This window comes from Gadus macrocephalus, chromosome 15, assembly GCF_031168955.1.
Source record: "Gadus macrocephalus chromosome 15, ASM3116895v1".
NCBI classification, from domain to species: domain Eukaryota; kingdom Metazoa; phylum Chordata; class Actinopteri; order Gadiformes; family Gadidae; genus Gadus; species Gadus macrocephalus.
Genome location: NC_082396.1, coordinates 23,652,116 through 23,671,517, shown reverse-complemented (window position 1 = coordinate 23,671,517; position 19,402 = coordinate 23,652,116). Strand labels below are relative to the sequence as shown.

At 44.8% G+C, this 19,402-nt stretch overlaps 1 long non-coding RNA gene across 1 annotated transcript; it reads right to left on the bottom strand.

Moving 5' to 3' along the window:
* Positions 1-1,234: 1,234 nt before the first annotated feature.
* Positions 1,235-4,398, bottom strand: LOC132472782 (uncharacterized). The gene is made up of 3 exons (XR_009529177.1): positions 4,356-4,398; positions 3,893-3,989; positions 1,235-1,396 (listed from the first exon to the last, which is right to left on the bottom strand). It is a non-coding gene; the product is annotated as an uncharacterized LOC132472782 (long non-coding RNA).
* Between the last annotated feature and the right edge of the window lie 15,004 nt (positions 4,399-19,402).

Below are 19,402 nucleotides of genomic sequence, written 5' to 3'. Positions count from 1 at the left end.
TCTGAAGACGCAAGCAATCGCCCGACTTCGAATCCTTGTGGAAAGAGCAATACGCCGAGTCAAGGAATACCGCATCTGGGAACGCACTGTCCTCTCACCTTGTCTGGGACAGTCAACCAGCTGTGGACCGTCTGCTGTGTGTTGACCAACTTCCAGGGACCCCTTGATTTAAAAGGCTACATCCCTGTAGAATAGTGTTTACTCAAACATATCTATAAATATTAAAACGAGAGACACTGAACATTTGGAGTGGTCCCTTCATTTTTCCCGGAGCTGTAATTCTGTATGCTGAAAACATTGTATATATTTTGAATGACATGTATATAATCAATTTTAAAGTCCAGTCAGTCTATCCAGAAAGTATTCAAAATGTTAATATGTAATGTAGTAAATTATGTACTCAGAGAAAGGGAATGAATTACATCCTTTTATTCTTTCAGTTCATTTCACTTTCTGCTGAAAATACACATTCATATATGTACCAAAGAAGTACAAGTCTACCTTATTTTTCATCCCTTTTATAATTTCATCATCCCTCCAGACTCTTTCGACTGTGAAGTCTTCCTCAGTGTCGGTTATAAAATCGCACCAACTCAATCCAGTTATTGCCAATTGACCTTGAACCTGCCAGTGGTATTTATGATTATTTTTCAGTTTTGTCTGACCATTCACGATTTTAACATAACCTGCCTCAGAAATGTTAGAGATGTCTGGGCATTTAACTTCAGCCAGCCCAAAACACGGAACGGCACTTGGGTTATATACTCTCGCATCAGGGCTAGCCCCGAGGTGAGGAGCATCGGGATGGATGACAAATCCACAGCGTGACACATTTACATTGCAATGTTTTGAATATTGTTCCAGCACCTGCGGCTCGCGATCAAGGCCCCTTTTCATTGCGGGTGTTTGGCGTACACCCTTAAGTATCCGCCCTGCCAGGGTCTGACCAGAAGACGGTCCTTTCACATGGCTAACCTCATAGAACCTACTAGCTGTCACTCTAGGCTTGCGTAAAGCTTGCCATAATGGGCACTCAGACTGCTCACGTGTCTGCTCCTCTCTCTCAGCTGCCATCTCATGTGTCACAGTTAAGCTGTCCAAATGGAGAAACTGTTGGGAGTTTGAGGCAAATTTAGGAAAAGTAGTGGGACACGTTGACCCCTCTAAAGGCAGTTTAGGGAATGTTGGTGCATCTGGATGTGGTCAAACTCATTTCTGAGTTTGACCACAGGAGGACACTGGTAGGACAGGGGTGAACCCCGCGGCACAGGTCTGAAGCTGGAGTCGACCATGGAGACTTCAGACAAGCCATGTAGCACTGAGGATATCAGTGGTTGCGGCCTGATTTTTTTCAGTCTTTCCCCAAGAGACAAGACTTGCAGGTCAGGGAGGGATCCTGAAACATAAAATGAAAAACTGTTGGTGTGAAATTATCCACACATCTCTTGTTTTGGTTTTCAATTCTGATGTCAAGCAGGGTATCTGCAGGTTTCAGCAAGTCAAATTTAAGACTTTTTAAGACCTTTTTAATACCACCTTGAATGAAATTTAAGACCTTAAACCCGCGATGGTGGGGGGGATCCCGCTGTATTACAACCCAAGCATAGCATGGTCACTCAATGAGACTCATTCAAGTTTACTTTCTGTCTGTTTATTGAACATAAAGTGATACTCCAGGGCTCCAGACTAACTCTTTCCTTGGGTGCACTGGTGCGCCTAAATTTTTAATTTGGGTGCCCCAGCACGTATTTATAGTGCACCCAAGTTGTAAGTTGTTGAGAGGGGGGTGACAGCGTCTGGGCCCCCGGGCAGCTGCACCGGTTGCACCGTCGATATTTACGCCACTGATTAATAATATTTTCACCATTAAATAAATGCCTTCTGTAAGACCTGGGGGGTAGGCTATACCACAAACCTCGTTGAACATACCCAGGCTTTCTTGGGAAAACCTGGCTCGACAGAGCCGCAACTCGCAATCACAGTTAAATGGTACCACGACGCTCACTTTAGATTCAATTAGTTGAACCAGGTTTTTCCGCTTTAGGTTCAATGCGCGTTCACATAAAATGGGCGTTTCTCGCGTCATTTGACTCACCCTTATGCAAAATAAATCGCGCAAGAGCGGTGTATTTCATCCAAAGCGAGCAATGTATTATTATGAATTCCTACGAGGAATTCAAAGTTCAAATCACAGCCAAGGGGAACACGGTTGCCCATAATATGGCTAGGGTGGCGTGCTGGCAAAATAGCCGACCGTGTTAATTAGTAAGTAAAAAGATTCTGCATATTGTCTAAAAAATATTATGTATCATCATCCCTTTTACCCCCATATATGTGGGGCCCCATGAATTGCGAGCCCAAGTACCGGGAATGCACTCGATCTCCGACCCAATATCGGACGTGCACGTCAAGTTGCTTGCTTTTAGTGGCGTGGTTCAACGTCTCAAATATCAAAACAAAATCAGCCTTGTTGACGCTGCAGATTCGCTCGTTTCGGATGAAAGGCACTGGTCCGAAGCGAGTTATATACGCCGTTTTGTCCCTTCCAGCAGTAAAGGTGCTCGCGATTTGAGAGTCAGGGAACATCAAACCGAAGAGATCTCCTATCCCCTCATTCGAGTTTTAGGACTGGTGCTTGACCACTGTGTTTAGAATCCACAACACCTTTCACACCTTTCCGCTTTCAGTGTTGGTGTCGCACCAAATGCTGCCCTCAGGTCAGTGCTAGCAGCGCGGACCGTCTGCGGCGGTAGCGCCGGGGCAGAGATGCAAAACGTAGAAATGGCTGGGGTCTGTGTGTGGCTCCTGGCAGAGGTTTTATGTTTTTGGCTCTGCATATGGCTGACGACAGCCTTAATCCCCATGGTGCCGAGCTTGAATGTAGGCTACTTTTGCACGGAATGCATCTGGCCTGTTCTGGGTTGGCAACGGACGCTAGCCAACCTCGGAAACGGACGTCTTCCAGCCAACTGACGTTGAACTTGCATTTACCCATTGTTGCAGACTAGCTAGCAAGCGCGCAGACATCCGTTTATATATGCAGCTAGCAAGAAAGTAGCCCCTCGCACATCTCCTTCCCGAAAAGTCCCGCGAGAAAAATAAAAAAATAAATAACCCTGCCCCGACAAATTTAAGACCTCCGAGTTATAAATTTAAGACCAGCATATGACATTTTTGATGAATTTAAGACTTTTTAAGGCCTTAAATTTAGAAAAATGAATTTAAGACTTTTTAAGACTTTTAAGACCTCCGCGGACACCCTGTCAAGAGTCTTTCTGGAGAATAGCTCATGTCGGAGATTAATCGAGATTTAAAACACTTAGACTAATTTAAGAGAGAGTGTAAAAGAAATCGAGGGGTCCGGAGCAAGAATTGAAAAAAGACTTTATCGTGAAGAAAAACAACAACGACAACAGCCTGAGTAGGTCTATAGAGTCACTGCTCAAACATCGATCTCAGCTTCACTTTATACACATACAGGAATTTCTTTGTTACAATGGAGTCCCAATGGGGTTTCCGCCCAGTCAATCTTCGTCTCAACATGTTGTCAACAGAGCCCCAGTCTGAGGTCTGCATGGATTAACCTCGTTAGCCAAGATGACCCAAGGCTGAAAGGCGGAGGTCAACATGGCTTGACCCCGCAGTTCCCTGGACATTCCTGTGCTCCAACTGTTCTGAACCCAGACTCTGCAAGCATCATGTGCTTTCCACCATTAAAGATAAAAAGACTTTATACTAATCATGGTTTACCATAGAATATACTCATTAATTTCTACCACACTCACTGCAGTGTTATATTTGGTACATAATCTATGAGTATTAAAGTGGCAAGATACAATTATGTATTATACAGCAGCCAACAGTATGATATTAGTTACAGTAGTAACATCACCTGTGTATGCTTGATAGAGTGTTGATTTGCATACACTCCTGGGGGATGGCTTTGGTCTCCTAACCACCAAGTCTGGAACCGGCTCTGCATGGATCCCCTGGGAATGATATCAACAATTAGCCATGATTGTAATAGTATCTTGCTTGTAGTAGTATAAAGCCACTGCTCGCCGCAGCCACGTGGAGCGGCGCCGCTTCCAATTCACTCCCATGTTAACCAATGTAGCCAGACGTACAGCTGCGCAGCCCTATCCGCTGCACCACTTTAAATAGACTTCCAGTCTATTTTTTGGCTGCGTCGTACCCCGCCGCGCGCACCACGCTTCGCTCTGCGAACAGTGTGTAACGTTTGTAACACACTGCTCGCAGAGCGAAGCGTGGCACGCGGGGCGGGGTACGACGTGGCTGAAAATAGCCTGGAAGTCTATTCAATGCGGTGCAGCTCCGCACAGCTACAATGTTACCTTAGTCCTTGGTCGATGCCATGTTTGCAGAGAGCTTGTGCAGTAGACCTGGTTTTTTGCTTTTCCGTAGCCATTTCAGCGAGCCTCCGAGCCTGACTCATTACCTGTTATGGCTGCTAGAGCCACAGAGTAGGAGTAGGTTACCATGCCAGTGACGTAGCTGATTGTTGAAATCCAACATGGCGGCGCCCTATAACACTTTCACCCCTTTCACCGTACAATTTAATCCCTTTTAGCAAATTCAGCCCTTATTAGTTATTGTACCAATGAGAAGGCAGACAATACATCTGTTATATCAACTAAACTTCAAATTTCAGTTCAGTTCCTCTTTAAGACGTCAGTTTATTTCACCTGACATGTTTTCTGGAGATGTGAAGGCTTTAGTACGGGATGGTTTGGCGTCAGCATTCCTGTGTGTTTGGCGTCTGCATGTGACAGGGGAATACTCAGGGATTATAGTTCATAACGCTTTGGGTCAGGGCCTTTATGAAGCAAATGTGATGCAACTCTATAAACCATCACCTCTGCTCACATGTTTGGATAATCAAAAGATTTCCCTCTAGGTACTCTCTGTCTCTCTTTCCATGTCTCTCTCTTTCTCTCTCGCTCAGTCTCTCTCTCTCTCTCTCTCTCCCCTTCTCTTTCCATGTCTCTCTCTGTCACTCTCTCTCTCCCCTTCTCTTTCCATGTCTCTCTCTCTCTCTCTCTCTCTCTCTCTCCCACTCCTTCGCGCTGTATACCTCCCTCATCATGTTGACAGTTTTTTTACTATTCCCTGTGTGACGCCTCCCTCTCCCAGTGTCTGTAATCTTTTCATCCTACGCCGTCAGCCTTTGATCACACACAACACGTCTTGTCCACTCTCACTCCACTTGGGCTTTGCTACGGGTTCCTTTGATGCACACACACAGACAAACATACAGAAACACAAACACACAGATAGACACACACACACACACACACACACAAACATATACACACACACAAACACCCACAGACAGACATAGACACACAAACATTAACACACACACACAAACACACACACACACACACATACACACTAACATACACATACATATACACACTCAAATACACACACAACACACACTCACATATGAAAACACACATGCAAACATACACACACACACACACACACACACACACACACACACACACACACACACACACACACACACACACACACACATTGGTGGAGCCACATGGACAGGCACATGGCAAGAGATAAGACATCAGAAGCTCAAAGGTGTGACTTGAGGTGGGTCTGCGGTGAGGCAACGGCTGACATCAGACTGCAGAAATCTGTGTCGTGTGTTCCTGTGCCGCAGCACATGACAGGTGGCAGGTGGGCCCTGTGGATTATTGCAGCATTCTTCAAGGAAAGTGGTCAAATCCGGATATCTTTTCAGTTACTTTATTTGTTAAAGTATTTCGGTATGGTAACTACGGAGCAAAAGGAGGTGGAAGCGTGTTGAGCACGTGCTGAGCGTCTCCCAGCTGATCAAAAACATTAACCCCTTGTCTGCTACAGCTAGAAGATTCTGCCTGTTTTCTGGTGGCGTTGTCTGTTTTGCAGTGTTGCCAACTCTTCAGGAAGGAAAGTAGCTATTGGTTCTCCTAAAAGTCGCTAGAAGTCGCTAGATGACGTCATCGCCTAATTTGCATAACTGGAAGTATAAAAAAACAACACTATTTTCTTTTTTTGCTTAGTCCCAATTTTGCTTACCATAAATGGCAGCGTTGTTTGAGCTGAACTTTAAGGCTTTGCCTTTTGAATATGCTTTTGGGTTGAACTGTGTTTCTTCACATCACTGAGTTTGGCACAGAAATCGACCTTGCAATAGCTACAGTATGCTCGTTTATCGTCTCCAATAAACGGCTTTAACCAGCCCTTAAAAGCAGTGTTTGCTTCCCACTCTTTCCTATATTTTTGTTGGTAAAGTTTTGACTGCGACATGGTAAAGACACACACTCGTCCCTCCTTGTCAAGGGCTCAGCTCACAGAGAGGTTACTTTCACATCATGGTAGCCTCCTTCAGGCGTTCAATCGTCGTCGTGTCAGCAACAGGAAACCTGTAAACAACTGTCTCAAAGAAGATCAACCGCCCCATTATCAATGCAGTGATACAGAAATAACGGGTTGCACTCGCAACCAAGCAACACCACACAATAACAAACATAGCCTGGTATGGTTGTTTAAAAATTTGGGGATATAAAATCTGGGATATTGATTATCTTATATACAGGCGCTACTACTAGAATAGTATAGGTGTTGACTATTCTACATATTTCAGCTGGATAGGGTCAGGCCCCTCAGGTGATGTCTCGTCCACTTTCATCGGATCATATCTGATCCCCATGTAAGCCTGAATGGCACTTGGCGCTTCTGTAGCGCCCACTGCTGTGGTGATCAGCCGATGCAGTAGCCCTCGTGCGCAGGGAATACAACGGCAGCCGGCGACAATTAACACGGTTACTGCCATTATTCCCGTGACGGGCACTTACTGGATCATGCCTTTCCACCTCCCAAACATATTCTCCATCCATCCTGTGAAAGGGTCATTAATGCCGGAGTTCTCTGCCAATTCGAACCTGAGGGATTGTAATCGTGCTAGCGCCCTGGCCACCAACCCATCCGGAGCTGTGTTATTGGGGATAAAAGTACAACATGTCGTGCCTATCATCGCATTCACCCCTCCTTGCTCTGTCAATAACATATCCATATCTATATATTCCTTTTAACCTTATTCGTGGAAAACTGTACGAACTGTTGCTGATCATGACATATGTAATTTATCCAAACAATATTTTTTCTAATGGTGGACAACCAAAACAGAACCGATTCAAATCATATTTACGACATAAGGATCTCGTTTACGAGAAAAGGATCACGCCTCTCATTCATCAATAACGTTGCTGGCTAGCTGCAGGCCGGCAAAGATGACGCTATCCGACGCTATCGTATTTAATCTCCTGCTCGGGTTGAGGCATTGGGAAATATTGATGTTCCTTAAAAGTGAGGAGGGCATTAAGTATGTCAACATTGCGCAGACATCTGAAGTCATTGGCCGGCAAAGATGACGCTATCCGACGCTATCGTACTTTATTTCCTGCTCGGGTTGAGGCATTGGGAAATATGGATGTTCCTTAAAAGTGAGGAGGGCATTAATATAAGTATGTCAACATTGCGCAGACGAAGTCATTGGGACTGCTCAGGAGAAAAGCCCAGTCGGACCTGATACAAGTGGCTCTCTTCCTGCAGGAGCAGTTGAACCAGTACGGGATGCTTCACGGATACAAATTGATGCATCTGAAATGCATCCAAGCAGGCTTGGTAGTCACTCATACTGTCAATCTTTAAAGATATTTAAACTTTGACGCGACATTCGCGTGATGACAGCCAATCGGCGTTCAACAGCCTGGCCACTGAGTGACATGTGTAACGTAACAGCCAATCAGCGTTCCACCGGCCAACTCAGTGCAGAGCAGTCCGGGGTGAACTGCAGTATGGAGGAGAAAGTGATTGTTGCCGTTTGCGACTCCCGGAGCTCTTTATATCATATTATACAACGGGGGGCCTAAATCCAGCGATCTGATTGGTTCCTAACTGTTGTATAATGAGCGTATACATAACTGCTATGACGCCCAATCATTTTGTGAAAGTATCACTCCGCGCCTTGAAGTGAAACCGTTACAACCGTTCTCTCGGAGGGACGCTAAAGTGTGTTGCATAGCGACCGTCGTGCATTTTGAAGGCAGCCAGGAGGGACTACTTTTTTGTATTCTTTAATAAAACAGCTACTTTGACTTTCTTGTTGTTTTTTTTAAATGTAGTGTGTCTATGACTTTCGTTTTGCCATAATAGTAACCATTGTATAAAAGCAATAGATCACTTCAGTCAGCGGTATGTGCTCATTATACCACTGTGAAGGTTTTTTTTTTAAAATAATTTAACAACTGACAGGGTTTGCCTTTACTATGAACATAGTATTTTTAATTTGAATACATTAATTATGTGACATACTGTCACAGCCAATATTAAAACAAAATCGAATGTGGGCAGTGGGACAAAAATTATATTTCCCCACAAAAACAATATTTTATTGATTTGTATAAAAACAATTTAGCTCATTAATTGGAAAAGAGCTTGAGGTAAGACGTTTTCTGAACAATAATGCATGGTATAAAGTTAAACACATAATGCACTGCTGTATTCAACTTTTAAGAGCTGCAATGTGAGGGGCCAGCCACATGCCCTTTAAACCACCACGACAACAACATTTCCACTTCTGGGTTCCACTGAACAATTAACGCGTCAATATTCGAGGGGCTTTGGCACATCAAATGATGGAACAAGCATCCCGTACTGGTTCAACTGCTCCTGCAAGAAGAGAGCCACTTGTAGCAGCTCCGACTGGGCTTTTCTCCTGAACAGTCCCAATGACTTCAGATGTCTGCGCAATGTTGACATACTTATATTAATGCCCTCCTCACTTTTAAGGAACATCCATATTTCCCAATGCCTCAACCCGAGCAGGAAATAAAGCACGATAGCGTCGGATAGCGTCATCTTTGCCGGCCTGCAGCTAGACAGCAACGTTATTGATGAATGAGAGGCGTGATCCTTTTCTCGTAAACAAGATCCTTATGTCGTAAATATGATATTTTATCTCGTAATTACGAGATCCTTATCTCATAATTACGAGATCCGTATCTCGTAATTACGAGATCTTTTCTCGTAATTACGAGATCCTTATCTCGTAATTACGAGATCCTGAGTGTGCTAACGGCTACATTAGCTGTGAAACTTTTATTTATTTTTTATTTGGTGAATGCTCAGCGCCACCGTACAAAATGGATCGGTTTTTAGTATCTAAAGCTACAGTGAGTAAGGAGACAGAGTCTGGGGCAAGCAAAAAAAGAAGAAAGTATGACCATGAATATTTAAACTTGGGATTTTCATGGACTGGATCTGAAGATGCTCCACTGCCAAAGTGTGTGGTTTGCAAAGAGGTGCTAGCTAATGACGGTATGAGACCATGTCGACTCTGGCGTCATATTGAGACCAAGCACCCAAGTCTGGTGACCAAGCCCCGGGAGTTTTTTGATAGGAAGCTAAATGAACTGCGGTCACAGAAGAAAGTAATCCAGGGGGGGGGGGGGGGGCTCAGCTGAAATTTCTTCTCTGAGGGGGGGCTCACTCTCTCACACTTTGAAAACCCCTGTCCTAGACTAACAAATGTATATTGGATGACCTAATCTTCATTGATTCTACGTATTGCTCGCATTTGATGTTGTCCACACTTTGATTCACTCCTATGTACATCGCATACCACATCAAACGTGCATACGCCTTATTCTCTGCACAACATCCTATTGCGAGCAAAGTGAAGTAAAGTAAAACCCAGTTTTATCTTTACTTATTTATAGCTATACATGTCCCGGACATGTCCATTACTATTTCCAAAACAGTTTTTTTAGCTACGCATGTCCCAGACCTAACTATACCATTGCATGAACAGTATTTATTATTATAATTATCTAGTTTTTTGTTGGTCAACATCAAATCGATACATTAATTCAACCTTTTAATCCTGACCCACTTGAATTCTCCCCGAAGGAGCCCGTGATTGCCAACTCTCCCGGAGCCTCCCCATGAGCTCCACCGTCACCACTCCAGAACCCGCAGGAACGATCAGTCAGTCGACGTGGGCTTGGAGGCTCCCAAGGAGTGCCACAATCCAACGTCTGACATCAGTTTATGGGGGAATTTTGAGCCAGGTCCATTAAAACTGTCTAAACTAGGTAGAATAAGAGTCATCCGAACTCACAACAATTATGCACATCTGGGTATTAAATATAGGGTGATATTCTATAAACAAAACAAAGTCTGTGTGATCTGCAGGGAAATCAATAGGTCTTTGTCTATCAAGTTGATGTGGCATAGGGGGTGTATAGAAATGTATGAGATCCATAGGCGTAGCGGCCATATACATTGGGGGGTACAAGTCCCCCCCAATGTTCAGATATGCCCAAATGTCCCCCCCCAATAAATCGCTGGGAATAGGGATATAGCAATTCAATATTTATATGGGTAGAACACTTAGGCTTTCCCTGAAGTACACTCCGTTCCCTGAACGCATCTCTGCACACAGTGCGCGCCGCACACCCTCAATAACTCAATCCGATTCTATCTACAGCTCTTACAGCCAATGAGAATATGGCTGTTCGGGCTAGCTAGCCAATGGGATAGATCCATGATTTGATTCGTCCCCGCACGTGCGGCTCGGTGACGGTGACTTGTGTCACTCGATTGCATTGGTCATCAACTGTCTTTTTTACATGACCACGGAATCAAAAACATCAACAACAGCAAATTAGTGGCATGTTACGATCGAAAACACAGGTAAGTTATGAAGCTTTTGATAGTGTCTCTCAAATTTCGTGGGTTTTTGTCGCTTCTCTAGCGAGCAGCATCATTAGCTATGTGTTACCTATGTAATAAGCCAGCTAGATGACGTTGGCCCCGGCCCCATTCCGTAATTCCAACGCCTCATTATGCCGACGTCTCAATGTTCCGAAATGTTCCCCATTAGATCTAAATGCATGGGCCGTTTAGTTTTAAATGTGCTGGGGACAGAGATGCATTCGGAAGTGCATTTTCAGAAGTGCTGGGTACAATGAGGATGTGGATCTTCCCTGTGGCATGTTCACTTTGGTGTGTTCAGAATAAAGAGAGTGAAGCACAGAGAGCAAGAACGTTTGGAGGATGAAAGCAGTGTGTGTCAATCTGGTAGTGACAGAGGTGAATAGCCTAAGAGAGGAGTTCTGGAAACTAGTAGAGCCTTGGCTTTTCCTATGTTCAATGCAATTTGTAAGTTACTTTGGTTAAAAGCGTCTGCAAAATGATTGTCAAAGAGTAAATATTAATGGTTTTAACCGAATTGTGACATTAGAGCAGAATCCTGTTGGCAGTGGCACTGATGTCTATAGTGTGTTTCAGTAGTCTGCTGGTAAATAGTTTGCTGATATCTGTGATATTATTCCTTCTATGTTTCCTCTGTTGTGTTCAGAGTAGAGCTAGTGAGCCAGCGGGAGAGACAGAAAGTTTGGAGGATGAAAGCACAGGGAGAGTTTGTCAATCTAGTGGTGGCATAAAGGTGAGTCGCCTAAGAGAGGAGTAAATATGAAAGGTTAAGACCGAATCATGACATTCAAGCAGAATCCTGTTAACACACATGTATATAGTGTAGGGTTGTCAAAAAAATGTATAGTCAGATACTAATCGATTAAAATAAAAAAAATAATGACGGATTAGATACTTATGTGCAACAGTATCGATACTAAAACCGCTGTCTTCATCATCTTCATCTCTTTTTTTTTTCTCGCCTCCTTCAGTTGACACACAACTTTACACCGCAGCGTTGCAGTTGCTAATATAGCAATCTAATAATTATTAAGTCAAGTGTCATTCAAAGTTACAAAACATTGTATAATGTATGTATTCATAGATTAATCCATAACTAATCAGAAAACATTTAGGTTATGTCCTTGACCTGTCCAATTCTTTAACAGTGCATCATTCATTACGGCTAATGGTTTCACCATGAGATTAGCTCAGTGCGCTCTCTCATGAAACTCATCTATGTACTTATTAAACAAGTGGTTGAAAATATCTGAAAATCTTATGTTTTCTGAGGGGTAACAAAAGTTTTGGGGTGACTTCTATTTAGGTCCATGAGATAGATGCACCTGGGTGGGTTTTACTCAACATTGGCAAATGTGATGGTTATGCAATAAAAAATGTAATGGAAGTACTGGCTGGATTTTGTGTCCTTGTTGTGGTGGTGCAGGTGTTTGTTTGTGTGTGTTTTGTAAAAAAGACAAAACATCAATGAATTGAATGTGGGGAAAAAAGGAACTGACTGGATTGGTTGAAATATTGAGGAGCACAAAATGTTATATTTAATTAAAAAAGTAAAGGAAAAACTGAGCTCTGAAGTATTTGTGTGTCAACCTTTTCCCAATTTCAAGTCTTCCACACTCCCAGACTGCTTGGTCACATCCAGTATTAAAGTGTTTTAAACATCCATCCCTAGAAAGGTCTTCAAAATTAGGTGCTAGGTATTGAGATTTTGCTCTCAGAGTGCACCAGATTAATGCATGTTCAAAATCTTTGCCTGGGGGGGCCGGACCCCGCCCCCAGGCATTTGTCCCCCCCAATGTTGAAACCATGGCTACACCTCTGATGAGATCCCTCTGTTTCAGTATGAATGTTAAAGTCAAGAGGGGTTTTGAACGGCTGTTCAATGGGTTACCCTTTTGATGCAAGGCAAACTTGTGCTCGCCTGGTGGGGGCAGACAATTAAGGGGATTCTTGAGCTGGATGGGGGGAAAACAGTAGTAGTCGGCTTCTTGGAAAGCAGGGGGTCGTCCAGTTGGGACTTATAATAGTTATATTCTTGTGGTACAGGTGGAGATGCTGAGATGGAATTGGGAATACTCTCTTGTTAACGAGTAGGGGGCACTACCAAGAACTACAAATATGGCGGCGGGGCAAACTACATACGTATCAGCCGATAAAAGAAACTTCTCTGAGTTCTATCTGTCCGGCTGAAATCTGTGGTAGCTTATGGCATAAGGCTACCACTTAACCGCAATTTGTGTTCTCAGTACACTCTGTCTCTGCGCTGTGTGTACATTTATATGTACACAGATAGCCCTATGAGATCCTTGGATGATAAGGGGAACTACAAATAGAAGTTATCGTTGGTAAAAATAGCGACAGAGAGAGAGAGATGTGTCGTGGGAATGGTGGGGGGGGGGGGGGGGGGGGGGTTTACTGGGAAGGTTTGGCGGGAGGAAGAGTGGTGGTGGGGGGGGTTCATTAAGATAGTGGAGGAGGAGAAGAGGAGAGAGACGGGGTTGGAGAGAGAGAGAGATGGAAGGCCAGTGAGGGGAGGGGGTGTTAGACTGGGCCTGGAGGGGGGTGGTGGGGACTTTATGAGCGTAAGGGGTTAGGAGGGACTCGTGCATTAATAATTCATCGTCTTTAATAACAAAATACCAACAGACTTGGATGTAAAATGTAAGCATGCAGTCTAGGGTGGTATCAGTGGATCAGCAGATAAGATGGTATTTACTCTGAACGTCCGCTATGGAGCTACTGCTTAGGAACACAGACCGTTAACGACGAGTAAACCACTCAGGAGTGGGGCATGAAAGACAAAGCCACTCTGTGTGAGGGGGGGGCTTCAAAATGCAGAGGGGACGGTGTATTTATGAGGAAGGGGGGAGGGAGGGCCTACCTTCAGACAGGCAGGCAGACAGACAGAGAGAGAGAAAGAGAGAGGAAGATGAAGAGAGGAAGTAAGAGGAAGAGAGTTACTAGATTGTATAACGTTAATTACTTTTCAATATTCCATATTGAAATTGTGGCACAACATTCTCGTATGTTGCCCAAAAGTAATACGTCTGTTCATACACAAAGTGGATTTACAGATATTTCCACATGTATACAGAAATATTATTCTCCCAAAGATGTCGAATGCTATAAGTTGAAGGCATCTAGCAAAATTATAGCCAAAATATTATGTGCTCAGAAACTAGTGTCATTACCGATGGTTTCCAACTTATTGCTATGGTTTTAATGAGACGTAGAGGATGAGTGCACTCAATGCGTGTGCGGAAACTGTAGTTATGATCTAAATATTGATATTTAAAGCAAAGTCAAACTAAATACTTCAAATATTGGAATGAAATATACAACATAATAGCTCCAGCTAATGACTAGTGAATTGTGACAATTATACTTGCACCATTGGCTGAATAAGTAGCTGCCAACACATCATTATCATTTGAAACAGATGGATCTTTAAGGGAACATATCTATGGAGAGAGAGAGAGAACATATCTCTAGAGAGAGAGAGAGAACATATCTCTAGAGAGAGAGAGAGAGAGAGAACATATCTCTAGAGAGAGAGAGAGAGAACATATCTAGAGAGAGAGAGAGAGAGAACATATCTAGAGAGAGAGAGAGAGAGAGAACATATCTCTAGAGAGAGAGAGAGAACATATCTCTAGAGAGAGAGAGAGAGAGAACATATCTAGAGAGAGAGAGAGAGAGAACATATCTAGAGAGAGAGAGAGAGAGAGAGAGAGAGAGAACATATCTCTAGAGAGAGAGAGAGAGAACATATCTCTAGAGAGAGAGAGAGAGAGCGATAGAGAGAGAGAGAACATATCTCTAGAGAGAGAGAGAGCGATAGAGAGAGAGAGAGCGATAGAGAGAGAGAGAGAGAGAGAGCGATAGAGAGAGAGAGAGAGAGCATATCTCTAGAGAGAGAGAGAGCGATAGAGAGAGAGAGAGAGAGCGATAGAGAGAGAGAGAGAGAGCGAGAGAGAGAGAGAGAGAGAGAGAGAGAGCGATAGAGAGAGAGAGAGAGAGCATATCTCTAGAGAGAGAGAGAGCGATAGAGAGAGAGAGAGAGAGAGCGATAGAGAGAGAGAGCGAGAGCGATAGAGAGAGAGAGCGATAGAGAGAGAGCACATATCTCTAGAGAGAGAGAGAGCGATAGAGAGCGAGAGAGAGAGAGAGAGAGATCGGGGTTGGCCAGCAGGGGGAGGCGTAGAGGTGGGGGAGGGGGTCGCCGCACATGGGCTGCGAAGTACTCAGAATATGACGATTTTGGAATTCACTAACTTATCTATCGACGAAGAAACTTTCCTCGAGTTCCATCTGTATGACAGAAAGCTGTGATAACCTATTACCTATGGCCAACACTTAAATGACAAAGTACACACTATCCGCACGCCGCGCTGCGAGTGTATCCGTCAATAAAAGTACTTTTATGGGATGGGGACGGGGTTCCGCGACAGGACCTGCGGAGAGGGAGGAGATAAGGTGGTGAAGGGTTAAAAAAAAAAAAAAAAGGGGGGGGGGGGGGTTGCACGCCAGGGCCTTCAGAGAGAGATGAAAAGGGTGGGAAGGGGGGGGTTTACGACAGGACCTGTGGAGACCGGGACGAAAGGGAGGGGAAGGGGGGGGGTTTACGACAGGACCTGTGGAGACCGGGACGAAAGGGAGGGGAAGGGGGGGGGTTTACGACAGGACCTGTGGAGACCGGGACGAAAGGGAGGGGAAGGGGGGGGGTTTACGACAGGACCTGTGGAGACAGGGATAAAGGGACGTGGGATATCAAAGGAGTTTTTAGGGGGTGGGAGAGGGGGAGAGAAAGAGCAACACCCGCTTTAGGTATCTTGTTGCAGTTGTTCCAGATAAAAAGATGGCTGCTATCGCCCTACCGGACTGTACACCCAGGCCACAAGATGGCACTGGTGCTTTCAAAAAGTGAGAAAAAGAGAGAGAGAGAGAGAGAGAGAGAGAGAGAGAGAGAGGTAGCTGGAGATCCCTGGAGGTCCCGCTTCGAGGCGACCACCGCCTTACCGAACAGTCAGGAGCACCCAGGCCAAGATGGCACTCGTTGCCTTCAAAAAGTGTGAGTGAGTGAGAGAGAGAGAGAGAGAGAGAGAGAGAGAGAGAGAGAGAGAGAGAGAGAGAGAGAGAGAGAGAGAGAGAGAGAGAGCTACTGTCCCTGGTTAGAGACCATGCGGTCTTAACAAAAGACAAGATGGCCTCTACCGACTTGCAGAATAGAATTAGAGGAAATCAAACCACAAGATGGAACCGGTGGCATGAACAAAGGGAATAACAAAATGCGTCAATCACCTTTTCAGAGAAAGAGAGAGCAAGAGCGAGAGCGAGAGCGAGAGAGAGAGAGAGAGAGATGTTGCTACTGTCCCAGTTCAGAGACCATGCGGTCTTAACAAAAGACAAGATGGCCTCTACCGACTTGCAGAATAGAATTAGAGGAAATCAAACCACAAGATGGAACCGGTGGCATGAACAAAGGGAATAACAAAATGCGTCAATCACCTTTTCAGAGAAAGAGAGAGCGAGAGCGAGAGAGAGATGTTGCTACTGTCCCAGTTCAGAGACCATGCGGTCTTAACAAAAGACAAGATGGCCTCTACCGACTTGCAGAATAGAATTAGAGGAAATCAAACCACAAGATGGAACCGGTGGTATGAACAAAGGGAATAACTAAATGCGTCAATCACCTTTTCAGAGAGAGAGAGAGAGAGAGAGAGAGAGAGAGAGAGAGAGTGTAACACTTTAGCTGGGCCCCCCGCTGCTCTTGTTCTATGCCAGACCAAGCGGTCCCTGCACAAAGCAAGATGGCGTTTATTGTCCTAACAAAAAGGCCCTGACTACAAAGATGGCGCAGGCGTTTGTAATAAAAGAAACCCACGTCATCAAGAAAAACCCCGACACCGCCGTCTCTTTAAACCCCGACACCACGTGTTACACTCAATATTCGCGGAACAAGCAAAGTGCGTCGCAATTTGACCCAGATAGTATTGGTCAAACGCACTCTGTTGGATCTCTGTAAGAAGTATGAGATTCCGGCAAGTTTGTTTCCACGGCGGGTTAGCGAAGCATGCAAAGCAGTTGGGTTAAAACTGCGCAAGTCTGCCTCTACGGATGGGTTATTACTCTATACTAAATTGCACAATGTGGTGTTTACATTAACCGTGGCGGGAGGAACCAATCCCATTCAAACTTCAGGGCAAACAAAGCCCAAGCCACCGGTAGAATATGCAAGCAAGCTACAGAGTAAGACAGGACACCTGACCAGTCTGCACCGCTCCGCAACGGCGAACAACGTTTATGGTCGGTTATAGATAACACTCAGTGAGTACTGGCTGAACTTCAGTACATTCACCATTCAACAATCAAAGCATAATAACTGAAAGGTGGAAAACTTAACCACTATCTAACAATTAAAACCGCTATTACCCTAACACGGTACAAACATTAGATCTAGATGGGATTCGATAACTTCTATATACAGTCCCATAAAAACACACTCCTGGCCCTTTGCTCCTTGAATATAATTATTTAATTTAATCTGTTAGCGTATCCGCGGCCGTCCAACTAACCGGCTGTTATGAATTGCAACCCGGGGCCCGAAACCACGGAGCTCTGCGACCAGACGGAGGCACAACAAGCTCTTCACCTAAATGTTCTTATAACTAATTCTATTGCAGATTCAATCTTTAAGACAATGGGCTCTGCTTACCTAATTCCTGCGTGGCCTGCGAAGAGCTTGTTTTGCGTCTCGGTGGCCGCGCGTCCGCGAGTCCCGGTCCCGGGACTTCCCAAGAACGTACAGGGTCACCAAATATTGCAGCATTCTTCAAGGAAAGTGGTCAAATCCGGATATCTTTTCAGTTACTTTATTTGTTAAAGTATTTCAGTATGGTAACTACGGAGCAAAAGGAGGTGGAAGCGTGTTGAGCACGTGCTGAGCGTCTCCCAGCTGATCAAAAACAGTAACCCCTTGTCTGCTACAGCTAGAAGATTCTGCCTGTTTTCTGGCGGCCCACAGTAGTGGGCGGAGCCGGCGTGACGTATTAGCCTCGGCTACCTCACTTGTCTGAGGTGCTGCCTACTGTGGATGGAGCAGCTATTGCAGCCTTCAGTAAGGTCCTGCTCCCCTTGTGGCTATGTATAGTATTTACGGCTTATATGTTTGGTCCTGCTTCCTAGTGGTTCTGTGAGGGTAATACAGCTTGTGTGTTTGAATCTGCTTCCTAGAGGCTATGTGGAGGCATCTTATGTTCTTAAAGGGGACTTATTATACCACCAGGTGTGAGTGTGATTAGCCTTACAAGCCGTTTCGAAAATCGGCCTAATATGACATCACTAGTGGGTGTGTCCACCTAGATCTGTGCTGGATAGATGAGCAATGTTTACTTCAGTCCACTGGGTAGGCTGGTAGATAGATCTATCCAGCACAGATCTAGGTGGACACACCCACTAGTGATGTCATATTAGGCAGATTTTCGAAACGGCTTGTAAGGCTAATCACACTCACACCTGGTGGTATAATAAGTCCCCTTTAAAATACGTAACAGGATACTGAGAGACACACGGGAATATACATGGAGGCAAATACGGGAATCCTTTGATGCACACACAGACACACACACGCACGCACAAACACACACCCGCCACACACAGACGCGCAAAGACACAAATCATTGTTCAGCCTGACAGCCAGATTCTGCTTGGACGAGTAGCGATTTTGAGCCCATCTCAATCCAATGTGGGGTGCCCTGCACCTCGAAGGGTGGTCCTCACATCATTCTCCTTCTCCAGTTTCAACGGTGAGACCATCTCTCTTTGCACTGCCATCTCAAAACCGTTTTCACTTTGCGTTTTGAAGAGAGATTCAAAACGTGGGTGTTAAAAGCCTCTGGCTGCTTTGTATTTCTGCTGGTAGTCTGGTGTAGTCTCGAGTGGTGTGCATCTTCACAAGCGCACATACACACTCACACGCACACACATACATACACACACACACACACCCACTTTCTCATTACCCCTTAGTGGGACGGTTGGGGTTGTCCAATCATCTAAGACTACATCTCAGCTAAACAGACCCTGGCATGCTGACTTGCGCCCTACTTCTGAGTCACTTCCAAGCAGGTCACATGTGGCCCGCGTCCAGCGGCACACTATCCTGTTCCAATCACATGAAGACAGCCGTCATAGCAAGAAGCTTCACAGAAGGGAACACATCTTATAAAAGCTGGAGGGATCGCATGGAGAGGGCAGATTCACACTGCGCTTTCGAAGCCACTCTGTTAAGATCCCCATCTAGCATCGATGTGGGTAGTTGACTAATTGACTGCAAATTGCTTTTGTGTGTGTGAGAGTGTATGTGCAAGAGAATTAGAGAATACATTGGCATCAGAATGAGGTTGTGTCCGTGTTTTACACCCTTGGACTGGCTGCAGCCTCCAACTCTAATTAAAACACATTACCAAGAACACTCGCAAACAATTCTCATGGCGAAAGAGAAGAAAAACAAAAAAAAAATCATTTCCACAAACTCAATTAGATAGGATCTCTAATGGGCAATACGTGGGCTAAAATAATGATATTTTGTCCTATTGCAAAT